Raw genomic sequence first — 23,622 nt, forward strand, 5'->3', positions numbered from 1 at the left:
AGCAACTGCAGGGGTGGTGGGAGTCGGTGAGAGAGGAATGAGATAAATTAGGAGCCCGTGGTAGTAACCCAGGCAAGAAATGAAGAGGGCCTGAATCATGGCAGAGGTGGAGTGTGAAATTACTTTGTGAAGTGTAAAATGCTACTATGATGTTAAGAGAAGAAAGGAAAGAAGGAAGAAAGGAAAGGAAGAAAACAGGGAGGGAGAAAGAGAATGAAGATGAGTAAGGGAGGAGAGGAAGTCAGAGAGGAATAATAGCCTTCAGCTAAATAGACATTAGAAGTCAAAGTGTTTCACTAAATTTGACAACAACTGTTAGTCTACCCGGGAGTGCAATAGGATTACTAGTAACCCAGGTCTCAGTCAATTCTCCAGATGACTGCTGATTGGCTCGAATGAAAGCTAATCAGAACCCCTCTTCAATGGTTCAGTTGCTATATAAATAGTCATAGCTAAGGTGAGCTCAAAACAAAAACAAAACAAAACAAAAAAAACAACTGTTGCCAAACACACAACCTCCCAAAGGCAACGGGAAAGACAGCACTTTTTTTTTTTTTTTTTTTTTTTTTTTTTTTTTGACAATTAGCAGTAGCTAGGTTTGTTCACACATTCCTGGAGACTGACCAAACATGCATGCGCACGCGCGCGCGCACACACACACACACACACACACACACACACATCCCTAGCGTTTTGCATTTAAGAGACATAATATAGGTTGTATTTCACATTGGATTCAGTATGAGAGAGTTGTAGGAGCACATCTAAAGGAATAATTTGATTCAGAAGAAGGAAATCAATACACACCTGTTCTAACTTGCAAAATGTGGATTAAAAAAAATGCTGGCAGTGCGCGGTGGCTCACGCCTGTAATCCCAGCACTATGGGAGGCTGAGGCGGGCAGATTACGAGGTCAGGAGATCGAGACCATCCTGGCTAACATGGTGAAACCCCATCTCTACTAAAAATACAAAAAAATTAGCAGGGCATGGGGGCGGGACCCTGTAGTCCCAGCTACTTGGGAGGTTGAGGCAGGAGAATAGCGTGAACCCGGGAGGCGGAGCTTGCAGTGAGCCAAAATCGCACCACTGCACTCTAGCCTGGGCGACAGAGTGAGACTCCGTCTGAAAAAAAAAAAAAAAAAAAAAAAAAAAAAGGACAGAAAAAGAAAAAAAGTGCTAAAAGCAATCATGCAAAGTAATATTTGAGGATTGCTTCAGGAAAATCAAACTGTTTTTACTGAGCTCAATTGTCAGATTCCTTTAGTTCTTTTTTCTTTTCTTACATTTTCTTTGGTATTAATTATTGGTGTGAAACAGGAATTACCTATTAGACACCATTAAAGTTATTTCTAAGAACTTTGAGCTTATTGAAATCTATTCTTTTGTCTGACTCTCTTCCAAACAAATGATATTCTGCTTTCATCTTGATGAATTCCTGAATAATTGAATAATTTTCCAGAAGAGAGCAGGTCTGATTTTAGAAATACCCAAAGTCAAAAATGCTAAAAAGAGTCCCCATTCCAAAGATGGTTATGCAAATGAATGAAGTTACATGTAATTCCAAAAGAGATCTTAATTTAAACAAAGCTCCCCATTCCACTCCAAAGATTCTATTCAAAGTTCACAATTCAGCCAATCCAAATCCACTTTTCAACGGATTAGCTTTTATATAAGGGAAAGGCGGAAGGAAGATAGATTATGCCAAATAAAACAGGAAAAGGAAAGGAAATTGTTATTATGAAAGTTAGTAAATGCAAAGTTCACATCAGAAAGGCATTAATTTTTTTTAAAAAAGATGTCAACATAGAGAGCTGGTTAAGGATAAAGCATATATAAAGGGTGCTATGTCCCTACTAAGTAGATTAATATTTAAATCCATGTTTTAAACAATTTTGGTGGTACTTCTAAAGCTAAAGCCTCCTACATTCTCATTCCCAAGATTTTGGATGCAAAAAAAAAAAAATGTATGCAAGTTCAATATATGAAACCCTTTCCATTTTGAGTAACTGGGTTTGCGTGAACATCTGCCAGCCAACAGAAAGAAAAGCTCCGATTTTATACAGTTTTTATAGAGCCAGAAGCATTTTCCAACACATTCCAAAAGCCCGTAATGATGTTTCACCCAGTTCCTCCTGAAGGTTGGTACATAATTAATGAGGTGGTGGAAGTTCTCTAGAATTAGTTTTCATCTAAATAAAGGTGCCCGATGTTTATCTGTACCCTTTGTACTCATTGTTGCCTTGAATATACCAAGCTTCCTGTTGGTACAGGGAACTATCGATTTGCTGACTAATCTTTTTATCTGATCATTATAGATTGTAACTCTCAGTCTATAACCTTTACACACACTGCTATTGTGGTTAAATAAAACACAATACAAAATAATTAACACGTTCCCGTATCGATATTTCTCTTCCAGGCAAGAGCAGAGAAGTACGACTTCGATTTGACAACTGGACATTCGTATTTTTAGAGAAAAGTATAAATAGAAGATGAATAGATAAATATACAATCTTTAGTTTCCTAATATAAATTACTCAGGAAGAAATAGTATGTAGCCTTGGGGAAATCAACAGCTTCTTCAATTGGATTGCTTCTGTCACTGTATGGACACAGTCTTGTTTGATGTCCTCCTACCATTTGTCTTGTATGGAGTCTTTTATCTAAATCCAAAGTAATGCAGCCATCAGGGCTGCAATTCAATAATGGCTCCACAGGAGCTGTCATCCACAGTTTGCTATTCATCTTGTAAAAGGCTTTGAGTTTTCAAAGTACCAACTAAGGTTGGCATTTCAATGCCGTGAACAGATCGCTTAAAGTTCTTTTGTGTTCACAAGAAAGGAAGTGAAATAGAGAATGGGGGAGATTAAATGGCCAACCTACTACTCTATCTGACTACCTAGGGGTAACCCCAAGCTTCCCAAGGGAGCAAAGACATTAGTTGATCTGACCCACTCGGTAATGAGACATTGCAATGAATGGGGGACACATTGAGTGGTGTTTACTTCACACTGAGTTCCACTGCTATAATTAAGAGGTAACAAATTCATAAAAATTGAGCAGGAAAAAAAGTTTAAAAAAAATGATGAGGAAGAGAATTCCTTGGGACATTTTTAGAAACAAAGGATCTTAGAAATAAGTATTTTTAAGGAGTTTAGAGATGAATGAACTGAAGTTGATGGGATGTATTAATAAGCTCACATTTCATGCATGGCTGTGTGAACAGGCTGGACTAAAACTACTATCATTGGATCTGATTGTTGAGCTCTTTTTCTGGAGGTGTGGATACTTTCCGGTTCCATTCAGACTCATTTCCTAGTCCTTCTGTGACCATGATATGCATGGTGAGAACAGTAGTCTAAGAAATGGTGGGGGAAAGGTGTCTGGCACAGGGAAGAGATCATATCAAATGCAACTTTGTCAGATTTATGAAATTCAACTATTTCGTGATCCCTAAAGGTATAGAGACAGGTGGAGACACTTCTGACCGAAGCCACCCAACCGCCACACAAATTTATTATGACTCTGGTCCTTAGCTTGCACTTTTGGAATGAGGAGGTTCGCTGAGAGGAGCTATAACATAAGTTTTTAAAAGTTCAGAGTGGTAGTGGAAACCCAGATTATAAACCCAGCTCTCATTCTGATTAGCTATATAATCTTGGGCAAGTCATTCAGTTTCTGGGCTTTAATTTTCTTATCAAAGTAATGAGGGATTTAGAATGAAACATTTCAAACATACTTTTCTTCTCAAACATGTTATGGTTCTGTGAATGTAATACGTGATGGCTATATTATCTGTGCAGGTCATAAGTTAATCTGTTCATTCATGCATCATCAAAATATCAACAACTATTTATCAAGTTCTTTGTATTTGTTAAGTCCTGTGTTAGTGGCTAAGAATAGGTTGTAAAACCATATTTTGTCCCTGCCGTCATCCAACTTGCAGTCTAGTGAGGGAGACAAACATTTTATCAATAATGACACCAGTCATAAATATACAATTGTGATAAATGCTAAAACTAACAAATGCATGGTGCTGTGAAAGCTTAACAGGTGAAATTAACCTGGTGAAAGTGGTATTGGAGAGTTCTCTAAGGATGTAATAGCTAAACAGAGATCAGAAGACTGGTGAAATGATTTTCTTCACCATCTGAATCAGCCTAACCTTCACCCTCAAAAAAAATGAAGCATCATTGAGATTTTAAACACAATGTAGCATAATCAGATCTGCTTCTGTCTCAGTTTAGAAAGACCATTCTGCCAAAAGTGAAGAGAAAGAGTTGAAGGAGAGCAAAACTAGAGGTAAAATTAATCTTCTTCATGAGACAAGTAAAATTAATTTGCAGTGGAAATGTAAGGAGATAAAATAGTGCTTGAACTTGCAATATCAAGAATTAGGGCAGGACACAAGTGTGTCCTGTGTGTGACTGCTCCTTCAAGTCTAGCTCTCAGGGACAAGCCCTAAATTTAAAAGTATCATTTCCTTGAAGTTTATGACCAAATTATAAAGTTGTGTGTCAATTTACAAATACTTATTTAAAGAAACATGCATTAACCTTAGAGATTTTTTTTATCCTTTTCCTACTCATGCATTATTTAATGATGGGTTGCCATGGGAGCAGATGTGAATATCTGTGGCACTAATAAATAATTCTGGTGGATTCTAAAGCTGAATCATTAGTTTATTATGGTTGGGCCAAAATGAGCATCCCATTACATTTTGCCAATCCTGAAGTACTGTCTATAAACTGTTAAATGTTATTTTGTAAGCATGCTTCTCAGGAAGGTCACGGGCAAGTCCTGACTGCTCATTTTAAAAGCTGTTCATAGCGTGTGACATATTACTAAAAAGGAAGAATTTCCAAGCAGATGTAAAATATTTCCTCACAGTAACTTCTAGTTGTTCTGTCACATCTACTGTTAAAGCAGAGACAATAACTTATTCTGGTTCGAAAATTTCTTTCCAATTTTATTACAATTCTTTTCACCAATACACTCCTTTTTTCCAAATTGACCTTCTCAGCTTTCCAAACTAAGTTTCATGTGATTCCATAGCCATGTTTTATACCAACTCATGCCTGCATGCTTCATCCGTCTCATACTCTACTATTCAATTCCTGTCATTCTTCAGGCTCGTGTTCATTGTGTTCCTCCTCAAGGAAGATGCTCAATTGTCTTCGTAGTCCTATTAAAATCGCCCCTCTAAATTTCTGCAGGTTTTATTAGCTATAATATTATTTATCTTTACAAGTTTATAACTGCATTATTCTAAATATGTATATATGTTCAATTATATGTATTTGGAATATATATGTATACACACACACATCTTTCCAAGTAGAATGAGAGATTCTTGAAGAAATAGGAGAAGAGTTATTTGCTTTTCATTTCTTTATTCTTACATCTGAAAAAGACTCACCTAAAAGAATGGACAATGGATATTTGACAATATTTTTTAAATAATAGACAAACAGTTAAAGTAGTACCTATTAAAGAACGTTTTAAATTCTTCCAAGATTAGATAAAATATCTTCAATATAAAGACCAACATTATAATTATGATATTGCCAAATAAATTGGTTGATTTGGGTTTGTTTCTAAAGAATGTCAAAGTTTTTTCTAGCACAAGTGTTCCTAAAATCAAGAGTTAATACAGAGATCAGGGAAATAAAAATAGAATACTAATTATAACATCTGGCCCAAAATACCTCTACTGCTACTCAGAGCTTTCATGTAATAAACACAGCCTTTGTTAAAATTAATGTTTCGGACCATTATTAGAGGACTTCATGGGATTAGCTAGATATTAATAAAACTATAGAGACAGTCATACTCAATCTCCTCAGAACCCATCAAATTATAGTTTCTATGACTTCCCTTGAAAGCTCCAAGACAAAGAATATGAAACCTCAAATTCATTGAATGTTTGGAAAATTACCGTAAACCTTAAATAGTACATGGAAGAAGATATCAGTGTTATGGGTGGGTATTTGTTCTCAGAGCTCCCAAGATGGTGGCTGGCCACTTCCAAGACGGTGGCAGGCTGCTTTCAAGATGGGGCAAGCCTTTTGTTCCCTGACCTGAGGTTCTTGGCCGGATTCCAAGGAATGGAACCTTGGGCCATGCGGTGAGTGTTATAGTTCTGTTAGAAGCTATGAGTCAGGGAAGAGAACTGTGGAACCTGGCAACTAATGTTCAGCTCAATTAGGATGAACCCGGGCACTTAGCCGTGCAGGAACAATGGCGAGCCTTTAGCCTGATCGGGAGCGACAAAGGGCACACCTCGCTGGATCAGAAGCACAGTGGACACCCTGCCAGATCCAGAGGGGTGGAAGTAAATGGCAGGTCTGGGACGGCAGCGAACAGCGGTGGTGGACAGCAAGTGAAAGCTCAGCTCCAGCCGTCACAAACACGGACCAGAAGAGTGTGCAGTTTCAAGATTTAATAGAGTGAAAACAGAGCTTCCATGCAATGGGAGAGGACCCGGAGGGGGTTGCTGCTCCCTGCTCGAATGCCTGGGTTTATATCTTGATCATTGTCCCCCCACCTCATGCTCTCAGGCGATATAGGATTTGACTATTTCTTTACCTCCTGTTGTAGCCTAATTTGTAGTTTAGTGAGTCGTCTTTACTACCTGATTGGTTGGGTGTGAGCTGTGTTACAAGCCCCCTGTTTAAAGGTAGTTGCAGTCAGCTTTCCCAGCTAGGCTTAGGAATTCTTAGTCCACCTAGGAAATCCAGCTCATCCTGTCTCTCATCAGCAGAGCTATATGGGTCTTACCTTGGGCAACAAGACCCTGCTGATCTAGTTCCTGCCTTCATCTTCCTATCTTCCAAAACTCAGCTTGGCTCCAGCCTCCCCGGGTTTTTTTTTTTTCCCGCTAGACTTTAAGCATGCAGAATTTATGCACACCTGGTTATTTACTCTGCTTTGAATGTTCTTTGCAGAGATCCTTGCATGGCTTTTTTCTTATTCGTAGTTTAACTGAAACATCACCGACTCGGACTGGCCTTCTCTGACCACTCAATCTGATGTAAGATTCTTCCCCATCAATCTCAGTTGCTATTATCAAGATTTGTTTTCTTCATAGTATGGTGTATCGTATGTGCATACATATATGTGTGTGTGTGTGCATGCATGTAAAACATGCCCTTATCTGGTCCAGTGCAATCACTCATGCATTCTTTTCTCTGGAGTATAAAATCCCATGGCCATCTAAAACATTTCTGCTTTGGCCCATCTACCAAGAAAGCAGTGGCTAATTCATTTCAGGTCTTCCAAATTTCCAAGATGGAAGTCAGACATCATTAATTAAAGTTTCTTCAAAATGCAAGTGTCTCACATTTGGCTCATACTAGTCCACTTAAGCTCCTCTCTCTTGACTTGCGATGAAAGATAAAATAACCCTACCTCTCACCCCTTGCGTGGGGCTTTGACTCAAAGTCCCCAAAGACACCTTCCTCCCAGTTTCTTTATTCCTGTGCTGCTTTTGCGCACTCTGAGTGAGTTGGAGTAAAGAGTGTGCTGTTGTTCTCTGGACACTATTGTAAGTTCTATTTGGTGCTCTGTCTCACATCTCTCTTTGTTACCTCATATGTGGCACTTTAGATCTTAATTATCATCTCTATTTAACAAATTTAGCATCCTTGTATCTTTTTAACAAATATATTTTATTCCTTAGGGAAAAAAAACCTCTTCCTCAGATCTCTTGTTTTGTATTGGGAAGCTCCAAGCAACAGGAGTAAAGCTGGATAAAGACAAAGAGGTTTAGAAAAGACATGGAAAGGGAAAGAAAAAAAAAAAGAAAGCAAAGGATAACAACAAAAACCCTGAATTTATCATCTCCAAAGGAAACACAGGGCCACTGTTAATTTTAGGAGAGAAGGTATATACCAGCTCAATGAATTAGGTCATCAGTTCGCAAACATTTTGATGTTGGAATTCATTTAAAAACTCTTAAAAAATAACAACGAACTCAAAAGGCTTATCTTTATTTGGATTGTAACTTCTGGAAAACTGTGCAATTAATTCATGAGAAAGAGCAAAAAAGGTAAATAATTCTTAGTATAATTCTTAGTATTATTATGAAAATAGTGTTATCTCATTGTCCTCTTCAAAGGTATTTAGGGACCTATAGGTTGATTTGGGTTTTTCCAAATCATATATTCCAGACTATATTCTAAGAACTGCTAAACGAGGTGGTCAGTAACTAGTTTTAATTTTAGGAGAGAGCTTACCAAAATACAAATTTGTGCTATAGCTACTCACTGGCAAATTTTCATCTCAGGCAACTGCTTAGCAGTGTAAACCTTTCTAGAACTCTCAGTTTACAAGCTAGAATAAAGAATCAAACTGATTTAAAAAAAAAAAACAACTTTAATTTGATTTAACATAAATCTTAATCAATTTGTCTTCCCTATTATACCTGATTCATTGGTTCTGAAGGAAAATAATAAACATAACTGTTTCTACATTTATATTGGCATATAATCTATGCTTATTGATAAACCACAAAAACAAAACATTGATTTACTTTCTTGTTTTCTGCTTTGAGTAAGGTCTGAATAGACTTGCAACATAAACTTTAAATTTAGACTCCGTCCAATAGCATTAGGGGATATCTCCTCGAAGGTAAAAATATAATAGCTCTGTCTTACTCACAGTTCTGGAATTTTCTACCTTCCCTTCAGAAAGGAAGCCTGGTCGAATTCACAAAACACCCCAGGGGACATTCCAAGTATCAATACCTCTGCCCTGAAGGATTTATTAAGATAGTATTTAGAAATTATCCTCCAATAATCATTCTTTCCCATTTTGTAGTTAAATTGTCACCTATAGACTTTTAAAATAAGAATGCTTTTCCTGAGGGAAGGTTATAGGAAAAAGGGAGTGACTTTCTCATATTTAAATCTCAAAGTGCTTAGATTGTTTTCTAAATTTTTTTCAGAATAAAATGATGTAATTACGGAAAGCATCAAAGAGCAAGCGTTGTTTTTTGGTTGAATAACTTTTAACTTAATATTTTTGTTCCTTTGAGAGTTTCAATGTAATTACTGTAAAGGTCAACAAACATGAAAGTTTCCAATTTTTTTTTCTAATTTTACAATATATGTTTTTTATGAAAACCTTTTAAAATAGAAAATGCATACAGAAGTAAATTGTTAAAAATTCTTAATCCTGTCTTTTGGAGATAAGATACTGGAATTATGTTTTATTTAAAATATTAAATTAAGTTGCAATATTAACTTTTTTTATTCTTTTTGGCTCTATTTAATTTTTTTTGTTTAATCTGGCTATTGTGTTTATAATTTAAATTATTCCATGATTCATTTCTAAAATGTGGGATATGATGATGTTTCTCTTCAAATAATCCGATCAATCTTTTATTCTTTAATTCATAGTGCCCCCCTTCTTTTTTTCCTTTTGGACTTTGTTAGATGCCCAGGCATGCCACAGTACCAAGCGTCATCAGTAGCAGCTCACATTCCTTATTTGGAAAGAGGACAAACTTTCTAGCTCATTACAGACACCCCCTTCCTCTTCACTTTCTTCTACATGCCCACCCTATCTAAAAAAAAATCAAATGTTTAGCCAACTGGGATTAGTTTAGATTGTACAATTAGTTAGATTCCCCGACCAATGGGGAAATGGTACAGGGGCAGGACTCGCGTCAGGAATAAATGCTCTCATGCCCCTTTGTTCAGGTGTGCTTTCATGGCAACTGGCCAAGGAAGTACCCCTCTGCGCAGAAGTAAAATTGCTTTGCTAAGAATCCTTTGTTCGAGCATTCAGTGTTCTTAGGATTTTTGAGCATTATTCCTAACAAAGGTTTAGTTTGCTGTTGCTGGATTTTTTGTTTCGAATACACTAAATCATTTTTAAAACATCTTTATTCTTTATGTTTTGAATTATTTTTTAAGGTCTCCATTTTAAGCAACTTGATTTCATATCTATCTAACAATTTAATTAAAGTTCTTGAGTACCTAATATTGGTTTTTTGTAGTGTATGATGACTCTCATTCCTAGTGGATTCTTAGTGAATTTTACAATTTTTGATTAGGAATTCATCTTCAGAAATATTTGCAGAAATCCTGTATGGCCTGAGTGAAGGGTCTCTTACTAGAGTTGTTTTGTGATTACAGAGATATTACTACCTATCCTGAAACCACTATTTATATTTAATGCAACAGTCACTGCTAAAAGAATACTTAACTGAATACCAAGGCACTGTTCTAATCACCAGAGGCTACAATAGTGAACACACCAGATAAAACACCTGCCTTCCAGGATCAAGTTCACACATAACAATATTAACCTTAAATGTAAATGGACTAAATGCTCCAATTAAAAGACACAGACTGGCAAACTGGATAAAGAGTCAAGACCCAGCAGTGTACTGTATTCAGGAGACCCATCTCACATGCAGAGACATACATAGGCTCAAAATAAAGGGATGGAGGAAGATCTACCAAGCAAATGGAGAACAAAAAAAAGCAGGGGCTGCAATACCAGTCTCTGATAAAACAGACTTTAAACCATCAAAGATCAAAAAAGACAAAGAAGGCCATTACATAATGGTAAAGGGATTAATTCAACAGGAAATGCTAACTATCCTAAATATATATGCACCCAATACAGGAGCACCCAGATTCATAAAGCAAGTCCTTAGAGACTTACAAAGAGACTTAGACTCCCATACGATAATAATGGGAGACTTCAACACCCCACTGTCAACATTAGACAGATCAACGAGACAGAAAGTTAACAAGGATATCCAGGAATTGAACTCATCTCTGCAGCAAGCAGACCTAATAGACATCTACAGAACTCTCCACCCTAAATCAACAGAATATACATTCTTCTCAGCACCACATCGCACTTATTCAAAAATTGACCACCTAATTGGAAGTAAAGCACTCCTCAGCAAATGTACAAGAACAGAAATTATAACAAACTGTCTCTCAGACCACAGTGCATCAAACTAGAACTCAGGACTAAGAAACTCAATCAAAACTGCTCAACTACATGGAAACTGAATAACCTGCTCCTGAATGACTACTGGGTACATAACAAAATGAAGGCAGAAATAAAGATGTTTTTTGAAACCAATGAGAACAAAGATACAACATACCAGAATCTCTGGGACACATTTAAAGCAGTGTGTAGAGGGAAATTTATAGCACTAAATGCCCACAAGAGAAAGCTGGAAAGAGCTAAAATTGACACTCTAACATCACAATTAAAAGAACTAGAGAAGCAAGAGCAAACACATTCAAAAGCTAGCAGAAGGCAAGAAATAACTAAGATCAGAGCAGAACTGAAGGAGATAGAGACACAAAAAACCCTCCAAAAATCAATGAATCCAGGAGTTGGTTTTTTGAAAAGATCAACAAAATTGGTAGACTGCTAGCAAGACTAATAAAGAAGAAAAGAGAGAGGAATCAAATAGATGCAATAAAAAATGATAAAGGGGATATCACCACCGACCCCACAGAAATATAAACTACCACCAGAGAATACTATAAACACCTCTACTCAAATAAACTAGAAAATCTAGAAGAAATGGATAATTTCCTGGACACTTACACTCTCCCAAGACTAAACCAGGAAGAAGCTGAATCCCAGAATAGAACAATAGCAGGCTCTGAAATTGAGGCAATAATTAATAGCCTACCAACCAAAAAAAGTCCAGGACCAGATGGATTCACAGCTGAATTCTACCAGAGTTACAAGGAGGAGCTGGTACCATTCCTTCTGAAACTATTCCAATCAATAGAAAAAGAAGGAATCCTCCCTAACTCATTTTATGAGGCCAACATCATCCTGATACCAAAGCCTGGCAGAGACACAACAAAAAAAAAAAAAGAGAATTTTAGACCAGTATCCCTGATGAACATCGATGCAAAAATCCTCAATAAAATACTGGCAAACCGGATCCAGCAGCACATCAAAAAGCTTATCCACCATGATCAAGTGGGCTTCATCCCTGGGATGCAAGGCTGGTTCAACATATGAAAATCAATAAACGTAATCCAGCATATAAACAGAACCAAAGACAAAAACCACATGATTATCTCAATAGATGCAGAAAAGGCTTTTGACAAAATTCAACAGCCCTTCATGCTAAAAACGCTCAATAAATTTGGTATTGATGGAACGTACCTCAAAATAATAAGAGCTATTTATGACAAACCCACAGCCAATATCATACTGAATGGGCAAAAACTGGAAAAATTCCCTTTGAAAACTGGCACAAGACAGGGATGCCCTCTCTCACCACTCCTATTCAACATAGTGTTGGAAGTTCTGGCTAGGGCAATTAGGCAAGAGAAAGAAATCAAGGGTATTCAGTTAGGAAAAGAAGAAGGCAAATTGTCCCTGTTGGCAGATGGCATGATTTTATATTTAGAAAACCCCATTGTCTCAGCCCCAAATCTCCTTAAGCTGATAAGCAACTTCAGCAAAGTCTCAGGATACAAAATTAATGTGCACAAATCACAAGCATTCTTATACACCAGTAACAGACAAACAGAGAGCCAAATCAGGAATGAACTTCCATTCACAATTGCTTCAAAGAGAATAAAATACCTAGGAATCCAACTTACAAGGGATATAAAGGACCTCTTCAAGGAGAACTACAAACCACTGCTCAGTGAAATAAAAGAGGACACAAACAAATGGAAGAACATACCATGCTCATGGATAGGAAGAATCAATATCGTGAAAATGGCCATACTGCCCAAGATAACTTATAGATTCAATGCCATCCCCATCAAGCTACCAATGAGTTTCTTCACAGAATTGGAAAAAACTGCTTTAAAGTTCATATGGAACCAAAAAAGAGCCCGCATTGCCAAGACAATCCTAAGTCAAAAGAACAAAGCTGGAGGCATCATGCTACCTGACTTCAAACTATACTACAAGGCTTCAGTAACCAAAACAGCATGGTACTGGTACCAAAACAGAGATATAGACCAATGGAACAGAACAGAGTCCTCAGAAATAATACCACACATCTACAGCCATCTGATCTTTGACAAACCTGACAAAAACAAGAAATGGGGAAAGGATTCCCTATTTAATAAATGGTGCTGGGAAAATTGGCTAGCCATAAGTAGAAAGCTGAAACTGGATCCTTTCCTTACTCCTTATATGAAAATATATTCAAGATGGATTAGAGACTTAAATATTAGACCTAATACCATAAAAACCCTAGAAGAAAACCTAGGTAATACCATTCAGGACATAGGCATGGGCAAAGACTTCATGTCTAAAACACCAAAAGCAATGGCAACAAAAGCCAAAATTGACAAATGGGATCTAATTAAACTAAAGAGCTTCTGCACAGCAAAAGAAACTACCATCAGAGTGAACAGGCAACCTACAGAATGGGAGAAAATTTTTGCAATCTACTCGTCTGACAAAGGGCTAATATCCAGAACCTACAAAGAACTCAAACAAATTTACAAGAAAAAAACAAACAACCCCATCAAAAAGTGGGCAAAGGATATGAACAGACATTTCTCAAAAGAAGACATTCATACAGCCAACAGACACATGAAAAAATGCTCATCATCGCTGGCCATCAGAGAAATGCAAATCAAAACTACAGTGAGATACCAAATCATACCAGTTAGAATGGCAATCATTAAAAAGTCAGGAAACAACAGGTGCTGGAGAGGATGTAGAGAAATAGGAACACTTTTACACTGTTGGTGGGATTGTAAACTAGTTCAACTATAAAACAGTATGGCGATTCCTCAAGCATCTAGAACTAGAAGTACCATATGACCCAGCCATCCCATTACTGGGTATATACCCAAAGGATTATAAATCATGCTGCTATAAAGACACATGCACACGTATGTTTATTGCGGCACCATTCACAACAGCAAAGACTTGGAATCAACCCAAATGTCCATCAGTGACAGACTGGATTAAGAAAATGTGGCACATATACACCATGGAATACTATGCAGCCATAAAAAAGGATGAGTTTGTGTCCTTTGTAGGGACGTGGATGCAGTTGGAAACCATCATTCTCAGCAAACTATCACAAGAACAGAAAACCACACACCACATGTTCTCACTCATAGGTGGGAACTGAACAATGAGATCACTTGGACTCGGGAAGGGGAACATCACACACCGGGGCCTATCATGGGGATGGGGGAGCGGGGAGGGATTGCATTGGGAGTTATACCTGATGTAAATGACGAGTTGATGGGTGCTGATGAGTTGATGGGTACAGCCCACCAACATGGTACAAGTATACATATGTAACAAACCTGCACGTTATGCACATGTACCCTAGAACTTAAAGTATAATAATAAAAAATTAAAAATTAAAAAAAAAAAGTACATCTAAGGAGGCTGAGGCAGGAGAATCGGTTGAACCCGGGAGGCAGAGGTTGCAGTGAGCCAAGATTGCACCACTGCACTCCACCCTGGGTGACAGAAGGACACTCCATCTCAAAAAATAAAAAATAAAGGTACAAAAAAAAAAAAAAATACGTTATTTAACTAAAGATTTCTCTAAAATGATATCACCCAATCACACCCAGAAGAAACCAATTTTAAGTGTTTTCGTTTAATACATATACTCTTCTAAGATTGCATATAGAGGGATATGATGGAACAGATACTTACTGGCAGCTAAGTCTTATCTGTGCACTAATGTTTTGATTATCTGCATATAGGTCCATCTTGCCCACTAGAAGACCCCGTATCCTTGATAATGAGGAAGGTGCCTTATTTCCCTTTTCACTTCCAATGTCAAGCATGGTAGCTGGCCTATAACAAATGCTTAATAAATGTGCGTTTAAAAAAGAAAAAAAAAAAAAACACACCTGCCTTCACATTACTTATATTCTATGTTGGGGAGGCAGAGACAATAAACAAGATATATAGTACAATAGAGATAAATGCTACTAAAGGAATAAAGAAAGGAAGACCTGAAAATCTGGGATTGGAAATTGATACGTGGACAAAGAGTCAAACTCTGTAAAATATTTGAAGAAATGTATTCCGAGCCAAATACAAGTGGCCATGGCCCCTTACACAGTCCTCAGGAAGTCTTAAGAACATGTTCAAGGTGGTTGGGGTGCAGCTTGATTTTACACACTTTAGGGAGGCATGAGACATTAATCAAATACATTTAAGAAATACATTTAGTCCAGAAAGGCAGGACAATTTGAAGAGGGCAGGGGAGTTTGAGGGGCTTCCGGGCTATAGGTAAATTTAAATATTTTCTGATTGACAATTGGTTGAGTTTTTCTAAAGACCTTGGATCAAAAAAAGGAATGTCTGAGTTAAGAGGTTGTGGAGACCAAAGTTTTATTATGCACAGGAAGCCTCCAGGTAGTAGGCTTCAGAGAGAATAGGTTGTAAAATGTTTCCAATCAGACTTAAAGTCAGTGCTGGTGTTAATGCTGGAGAGGTGTAATGAGGCAAGTCAGACCCCCCACTTCCCTTCATGGCCTGAACCAGTCCTTCAGGTTACATTTTAAAAAAACCCTGGCTGAGGAGGAAATCCATTCAGATGGCTGGGGAGCCTTAGAATTTTATTTTTAGTGTACAGATATATTGGAAAGAATTCTGCGAGTTTGGAGAATCTTCTACTTCCTGAGTAGCATAAAGCCAGACTTGTTTAATGGTAAGCCCATAGATCAACATTTTCAGGGAGACATTTTCCCATCTGGAATCCAGGCTAACCCATGTTTTTTGTTATTTCCTTTTGCTAGTAGATGATTTTCTTAAACAATAGATTACCCTTTAAGGATCTTATTTTTAACTGAATGGGAAGGGAGCTCTGTTTTGTGAATTAAAATGGCCATGACCACAGGCCTCTACTCCTGCCCATCCAAGTCCATGAAACAAAAAGCCTCTTCGTTCCCAGCACTAGCCAATCCCTTACAGGGCACAAACATCAACTTAGCCCTGATGAGTCTTCACGTTTTGGGTTTGCTCCAAATTTTTGATGCAACACATTTATTCTGCCAGAAACAGGCTAAAGATAAAGGTGACTCAAGACATTTTTCTGGGCCCAAGGAGGAAATCATTGTACTCCTTTGCCTGTGGAAAAGAGGTCTGAAAGGCTAGGTTGTGGTGAGTCAAAGTTTTCATGCAAAGGTAGGGGCCTGGATCCTCATTATCTTCAGCAGCCAAAACTCTCCCTGAGTAGAAGAAATCTCAGAAGCATTTTAATGGCAGATGGGAAGATGAGTGGAACGTGACCTCCTTGTCTTGGACAGGAAGGAGACAATTTCTCACAATGTCCCACACCAACTCTAGGCAGCTGCAGTGGAGTAGAAGTAACAGAAGGGCTTATATTGGCAGCAGGGATGTCTGAGATGCAGTCTGGCAGTGAGTCTCCCATGGCCTCTGTAGGGAGTTGGGGATATCCTAAAAGTTCCCGCATGTCCAGGGTGGAAGCAACGACAATTAAAATTGAAAGCCGGTGGATCGCCTATGGGCTTGCTCTCATGTGGTTTCGGATGAACTACTCAAGCCTCATGCCAGATTAACAATGAAATGAACAATGTGATTGTATCGTGGAGAACCCACAGTATCAGTCAGAGCTGGAGCCCAGCCAGCAGGGGCAGACAGTCAGCTCCTCACTGATCTTTACTACTGCAAGGAAAACAGATGGCCAACTTCACCAGCAGCAGACCCAGTCCAGAGGCAACCACCACCAAAACCACCCCTCCCTGGTTGGCCAGTATAAGAGGTCAGACCTGCGGACAGAACTTAGGGCAGAAGACGAAACTGGAGAATCTTGAAATACAGGCTTCATTTAGACGGAAGCCCTCAAATTCACAAAGTTGGTAAGACTTAGGTTTAGTCATTAGGAGAAATAAGGCCTCAAGAACAAGGTTTCTTTTCATTAAAGGGGAAATAAATAGAAGTAAACCTTGATACTGACATTTACAGAATACTGTGACAGGAAGTGTTATACTTGCTACATGAGAATAGAATATGCTTGTTCGGGACCAAGCCACTGATGGTAAAATAGTGCTTAATGTGGGCAGACTTGAATCCAAGGCAGCAAAGTTCAAGCTTTTCATTTGCCCTGAAGGAGGTTGTTTCCCTGAACCCTCTTGCAGGACTCACAGCAGGGTTGCCTCGTTTACTTAGCCTCATGCTCTCAACTCCTCATGGGAGGGAGCGTGCAAGCAGACTAGGTGGGAACTGGATCGCACTGGACCCGGCAGTCTGCTTCAGCCCCAGCAGGAACAAACCCCGTGGAAGCAGCCAGGTGGGGGTTCCTGCAACCCCCGAAGTCCCAGAGGGCAAGTTACAGTGTTCTTTTAGCTCTGCCATCCACGGATGGCTTAAACATTAACAGCTCAGTGGGCCCTTTGCCTCTTCACATAAGGCGGCTGCCCTCCACCAGCGAGGGCAAAGGGCCGGTGTGACAGCCTTTTGTATCCCCACCTGTGGCTCCGGAGCTCTTGTCCAGCATCCAGGAAAAACGAGGTCGCACAAAGGAATCGAAGGACAGTAAATGCGGGGGATTTCATTGCTCATGAAAGTAGTTCTTAGTGGGAAGGACAGCCGAAAAGGAGATGGGGGAACTAGGTAGTTTTCCCCTGACATCTGGCTGTCTCTGGCTGGAATGTTCAAAGTTATACCGTCAAGCTGCTCCTCTGACATCAGGCCACTTCTCTCAGACATCCAGACATAGCCCCAATGTCCAGCTGCTTCTCCCCTAGGCCAGCTGAGTCTGGGGTCCTTAAAGGTACAGAATGAGGTGGGGCACGGCCATGGGTGGTTTAGGAAAAGGCAACATTTCACTGGGGAAACAGTAATAGAAGTTCTCACTTTGGGCTGTGGGTTTAGTGCTTTTTGGCTTGAAGGTGGGGTTTCGTCAGGGACCCGCCCTTTTCTGACTGGAATTTCTCTGCCCCTTGTCCCTACCAGCACCATAGTACTTACCACTTTCAAATGTACTATGTTACATTTTGTTTATGTATTTTTAATTGTCACTTTCTTTTACTCCCACCCCAAGGGTAAGCTCTATGAAAGCAGGGAGTTTTATTTGGTTTATTGTTATTAGCAGGGAGTTGTATTCTAGTGTCTGGCACATACTAAATGCTCAATAAATGTTTGTTGAAAGAATAATTTGACAAATGAATTAATCCGAATCTTCAGGAAACTCTTTAAAGTGCAAATATCATCCTTCTGCCCCAAAGTATTTCTGGAGCAGACCCTGAGTCTGGGATTATTAACAAGCTCCCCCGATGATTCTGATGCACTTTGAAGTTCAAGAATCATTGTGTGGCCGGGCGCGGTGGCTCAAGCCTGTAATCCCAGCACTTTGGGAGGCCGAGACGGGCGGATCACGAGGTCAGGAAATCCAGACCATCCTGGCTAACACGGTGAAACCCCGTCTCTATTAAGAAATACAAAAAACTAGCCGGGCGAGGTGGCGGGCGCCTGTAGTCCCAGCTACTTGGGAGGCTGAGGCAGGAGAATGGCGTGAACCCGGGAGGCGGAGCTTGCCGTGAGCTGAGATCCGGCCACTGCACTCCAGCCTGGGTGACAGAGCGAGACTCCGTCTCAAAAAAAAAAAAAAAAAAAGAATCATTGTGTGAGTTGGTGGACAGGGTAAGCATAGGATACCAGGCAAAGGGAGAGGCATGTTATGGAAATGTAGTTGGAAAGCAGGGACTTAATATAGATTTGGCAATAAATCTCCCCATAAGACAAACTCACTGTCTGCCTTTAATTACTATCTCAATGAAATATTTGTGATTTTCACATTTATATAGATGAGAAAAAAAATCATGTATTAGGTATGACAAATTTTGAAGGTGCTTGCCCTGCATTTTGACAGCTTTTTCATGCTTCCTTTTCTCTGGAATGTCATATCTTCACTTGGAGGCCTCACAGGTGTCTCAAAATTAGCATATCTTACATAGAATTTTTCATTCCCATTCCACCCAAAAAGTAATATTTTATAGAAAACTTAACACTACATAGCAGTTATCACAACTTGAAATTATTTTTAGATCTGTGTTTATTATTTTTATTGTAGTCAGAGCACTTATGAGATCTACTCTTTCCATACATTTTTAAGTGTACGATACATTGTTGACTATTGGTAAAATGTACAGCTGATCCCTCGAGGGTATTCAACTTGCTTTACTGCAACTTTATGCCTGTTGATTAGTAACTCCCTATGTCCATCTGCTTCCAGTCCCTGGTAACCACCATTCCACTCTATGATTCTATAAATGTGGCTATTTCAGATACCTCATATAAGTGGAATCATGCAATATTTGTCTTTCTGTGACTGGCTTTACTTAGTATAATGTCATCAAGTTTCATCCGTGTTGTCACATTTGACAGAATGTTCTTTTTTATGGCTGAGTAGTGTTCCACTGTATGCATATGCCATGTTTTCTATATTCATCCATCTGCCAATGAACATTTAGGCTGTTTCCACATCTTAGCTTTTGTGAATAGTGCTGCAATTCACATAGGAGCACTAATATATCTTTGACTTTCTGATTTCAGTTTTTCTTTCTGATCTGACAGTGCAAGGGTCAGCGCCCTTAATTCTGCTGTTGTTCAACGATTAACATTTTATTTTATTGTAGTCAGAGCACTTATGAGATCTACTCTTTCTATACATTTTTAAGTGTACAATACATTATTGTTGACTATTGGTCAAATACACTATTGACCAATAATGTATTGTTCAATAATATATTGTTCAAGGGTCAACTGGATATATTTTATGTCATAAAATATGTATACATTATAGATATGCATATACATTATACAGTTGCATGCAGGAATGCATCATAAGTTTATTAATTCATGTACCTTGTCAAAAATTAGGAAATACAGAAGAACAAAAATCATAAAATAATAAATTCAGCTATTTAAAGAAAAACTGTTGATGATATTTTGGTCTATATCCTGCCATTCTTTTATGTTTTTAGGTTTATTTTTGTGGTAAGACTATTTAAAATGAGATCTACCTGACAAATTTTTAAGTACAGTTCAATTGTTGACTAGAGGTACAACGTTGTACAACAGATATCTGGAACTTAATTCATCTTGTTTAACTGAAGCCGTATGCCTGTTGATTAGTAACTCCTCAAGGATATATATTTTAAACTGATGTTCATATGGACCAATTCTAAAATATGAACCAATTCTAAAAATGGTTTCAAAAAGTATTTTTAAGTTTGCAGTGATAATACTTATCTCCATAATCAAAATCCTAAGACCACCTTCTATCTGTTGATAGAAAAGTCACCACTTCTTCAAAGAATGTTCTTCTCGTAATTCTTCTGCAAAGCGTATATTTTTCTCTCCAAATTACAAATCAAAACCAGATTTTATTATTTCTTAATTATCACCATAATTTGTTTTGGTAGACATTATAGTGTTCACCAATGTCTGGTTCTTTTCTCATTCTAATTCTCTACCAGTATGCAATTGGGTGAAGTCATGAGACTAGGTCTGGTCAATGGCTGTGGTCAGATATGACAGGACATTGCTGGACAGAAGTATCAAAGAGCTGGTCAATATCTCTCTAGCTGTCTCTTCTATCATATTGACTGAGCAGAGTAGATATTCCAGATGATATAGGTGGAGGATGGTAGAACCTTCCTCAGCCCAGATGACTGCCTTAATAAGCAGAAGGCAGTTACCCTTCAGTGGAGGATCCTTGAGAGATTTAAGCCCTGATTTGGGTAAACAAATGTTCTCACCTGTGTGTCTAAAATAATAGTATGTAACATCCTTTGGGAAAATAAAAGGTGAATTGGCCAGACTTTCAAGGGACTTTCCCTGAATGAGAAATAAACTATTGAGTTAAGCCACTAAGATGTTGGATTTTTTTTTTCTACTGCCAAATAATCATGACTATCCTAATATTGTTGCTTTAGGACAATTTTACCTTGAATAACCATGTCAAATTGTCTCAGCATGAGGAATCCCAAACCAAATTCTTCTCTCAAATGCAGGTAATTTGGTTCTTCATATTATGCAATGAAATGGATAAAATACATCAATTTCCTCTATTCCTAGAAACCAATTGACTACATCTCCAGCCCCATATATTAAGGCACTTATTTGTATTCTTATTTGTAATATTTATTACAAAAAGTCAATGTAAGCAAAACAGTGGCAGTATAAATATGAGAGTATTCTCCACTTCAAGTACTTATTTGTAATATTTACTTGTATTAAAATTTTCCTTTTTACATGTACTTTAGTAACATGGATAACTCTTTCAATTCTAGCCTGAAAGAGAGCATCTGTGATGGCCATAAATATGGTCTATGATTCTGAGTATTCATTCAACAAAATTTCTAAATATATAAGAATTCTAACTCTCTTTCGTCTTCAGGCAGAGTCCCAAGTATCTCATGTGATTTCCTTGGCAGATATTCAGGTTCTGATAAAGCTCACAGTGCCAACCTCACGCCTACCTGCTACGCTGAATCTTTTCTGCCTTGTGACTTGACCTTCACTTTGCTACTGGAAGGTGACATTGCTGTAACTCCCCACATTGTTGTCACTCCTTCTATTAGTCCAACACTCATTGAGATAAAGGCGGCCCCTTAACTCTGTAGTATTACCAAAGTCTGCTAAGAAAATATAACTCAACACTTTGAACTAGCTCACAAAGTAGAAGTATCCTTAATGTCTTTTCATTAGCAATGACCTACTGATCTTAAGACTGGAGATACGGCTTAATTGTGATATCCACTGGATTATGTGCCATAGATTTCTGGTAACATATAGTGACTCAGTCCAGATATTCTCCAAGACCATGGCAGAACTGAACCTGCACCAGTGGACCCAGGTATGAGAATAAGACTTGGAGGTTAGGCAGAAAACAGCTGCGGGAGAACCAAAGTGGGAAGAAAGATGAGGTATACTATTTTAAGCGTAACATGTTTAAAATGGCTGTAATGGACATAAAACTGAAAATACTAGTCAATGATTTAGAAAAGAAAAATAACCCATACATTTAGCAGCCAGCAACATAAGTGAACCTGTGGGAATATAAATATTATAAAACTCTGCATATCTAATTGATTACAAAGAACTTACCTATCTGAAAGCATGGTTAACTACATACCAGAAAAGCTTTTCTGCTATAAAACATCTAGGAGTATTGAATGATAGTAATTATCTTGGAAAACATATAGCTGAGTATGCAAGTAAACAGTGGTTTATGATTTTATGATTCTAAAAAGACAAAATTATAAAGAATACTGAAAATAAGGAAATAAAGGGAAAATGTGATGGAGCCATACCTACCTTGACAACATGCATGAAACTACAACTCAAGAGACCTGTGTTTTATAACATTAGGTCCATTCAAGGTGAGTATTTAGAATTGGAAGACAAGTTTTCCAAAACTCATGAGTTCAGTGAAAGCATGGACCATAAAAAAGATCTGCCTGAAAACCATTATAAAGAAAACATGTATTTTAGCCCAGATTTAGGTAAAAACAAAAGTTTCTCAGAGAATTTGTAAAAATCAGGCTATTTCCTAAGTGTGTCTGCAATTGTTATTTGTACTATGTACATGATCTGACAAACTACAAGCTAAAAACAATGATTTCAAAATCATCTCCACTTAGTAGAATCCTGGAGAGCCAGGAATAAGCAAACAAATATTCCCTAAAGAAATGAATCCCAAGCTTTGCAGAATTTCTAAAGATAAAGCCCTACCATTTAAAGAAGATTCCACAAAGCAAAACTAACATAGGGAAACAGGCCACTCAGAGTAAAAGTTAGAATAAACAACAAGCAACAGAATTAGACTTCCCAGGGACTCCTGATATGACATTCTTAGACACAAGGCTTTTGGTGGTCTGTTTTGTCTTTGAGACAGGGTTTCACCCTCTTGCCCAGCCTGAAGTACAGTGGCGAGATTAAGGCTCATTGCAACCTCAACCTCCTGGGCTCAAGTGATCCTTCCACTTCAGCCTCCTGAGTACCTGGGACAACAGGTATGCACCACTATACCCAATTTTTATGTTTTACATGGTTTGCAGAGTGGGGTTCTGTTACCCAGACTGGTCTCTGACTCTTGGGCTCATGCAATCCTCCCACCTCAGCCTCCCAAAATGTTGGGATTACAGACATAAGCCACTCTACCTTGTCTGATACAAAACGTATGCGTATTATGTTTTAAATAAAGTAATTGAAATACGACAAAAATCAGACTATCAGAAACAATCCAGAAACATTTCTATCAGTCCAGAAAAAGACTATCAAAAACAATCCAGAAACTATCAGAAAAAATTTTTTAAAAGTAGAAATTTTCAAACTAAAAAATATAGTCATCAAAATTAAAGATTCAACGAAGGCACTAAATACTACAGCTGAAGAGAATAGATATGCTGGGGAAAAAATCTGAAAAAAAATTACCTATTATTCAGTACAAAGAGGTAGAAGTGTCAAGCATGAAATATAGACTTCAAACTATACATACATATTATATAAATATATATAATACTGTCTCTACTTAATATTAAGTACTATATTTTAAGTAATATACATAAAATATCTACATATGGAGCTCTAGAAGGAGAAAATAGAGACAGACAGTATTTGAATAGTTAATAACCAAAATGCTTAA

The sequence above is a fragment of the Macaca thibetana genome, chromosome 5 (genome assembly GCF_024542745.1).
Source record: "Macaca thibetana thibetana isolate TM-01 chromosome 5, ASM2454274v1, whole genome shotgun sequence".
NCBI classification, from domain to species: Eukaryota; Metazoa; Chordata; class Mammalia; order Primates; family Cercopithecidae; genus Macaca; species Macaca thibetana.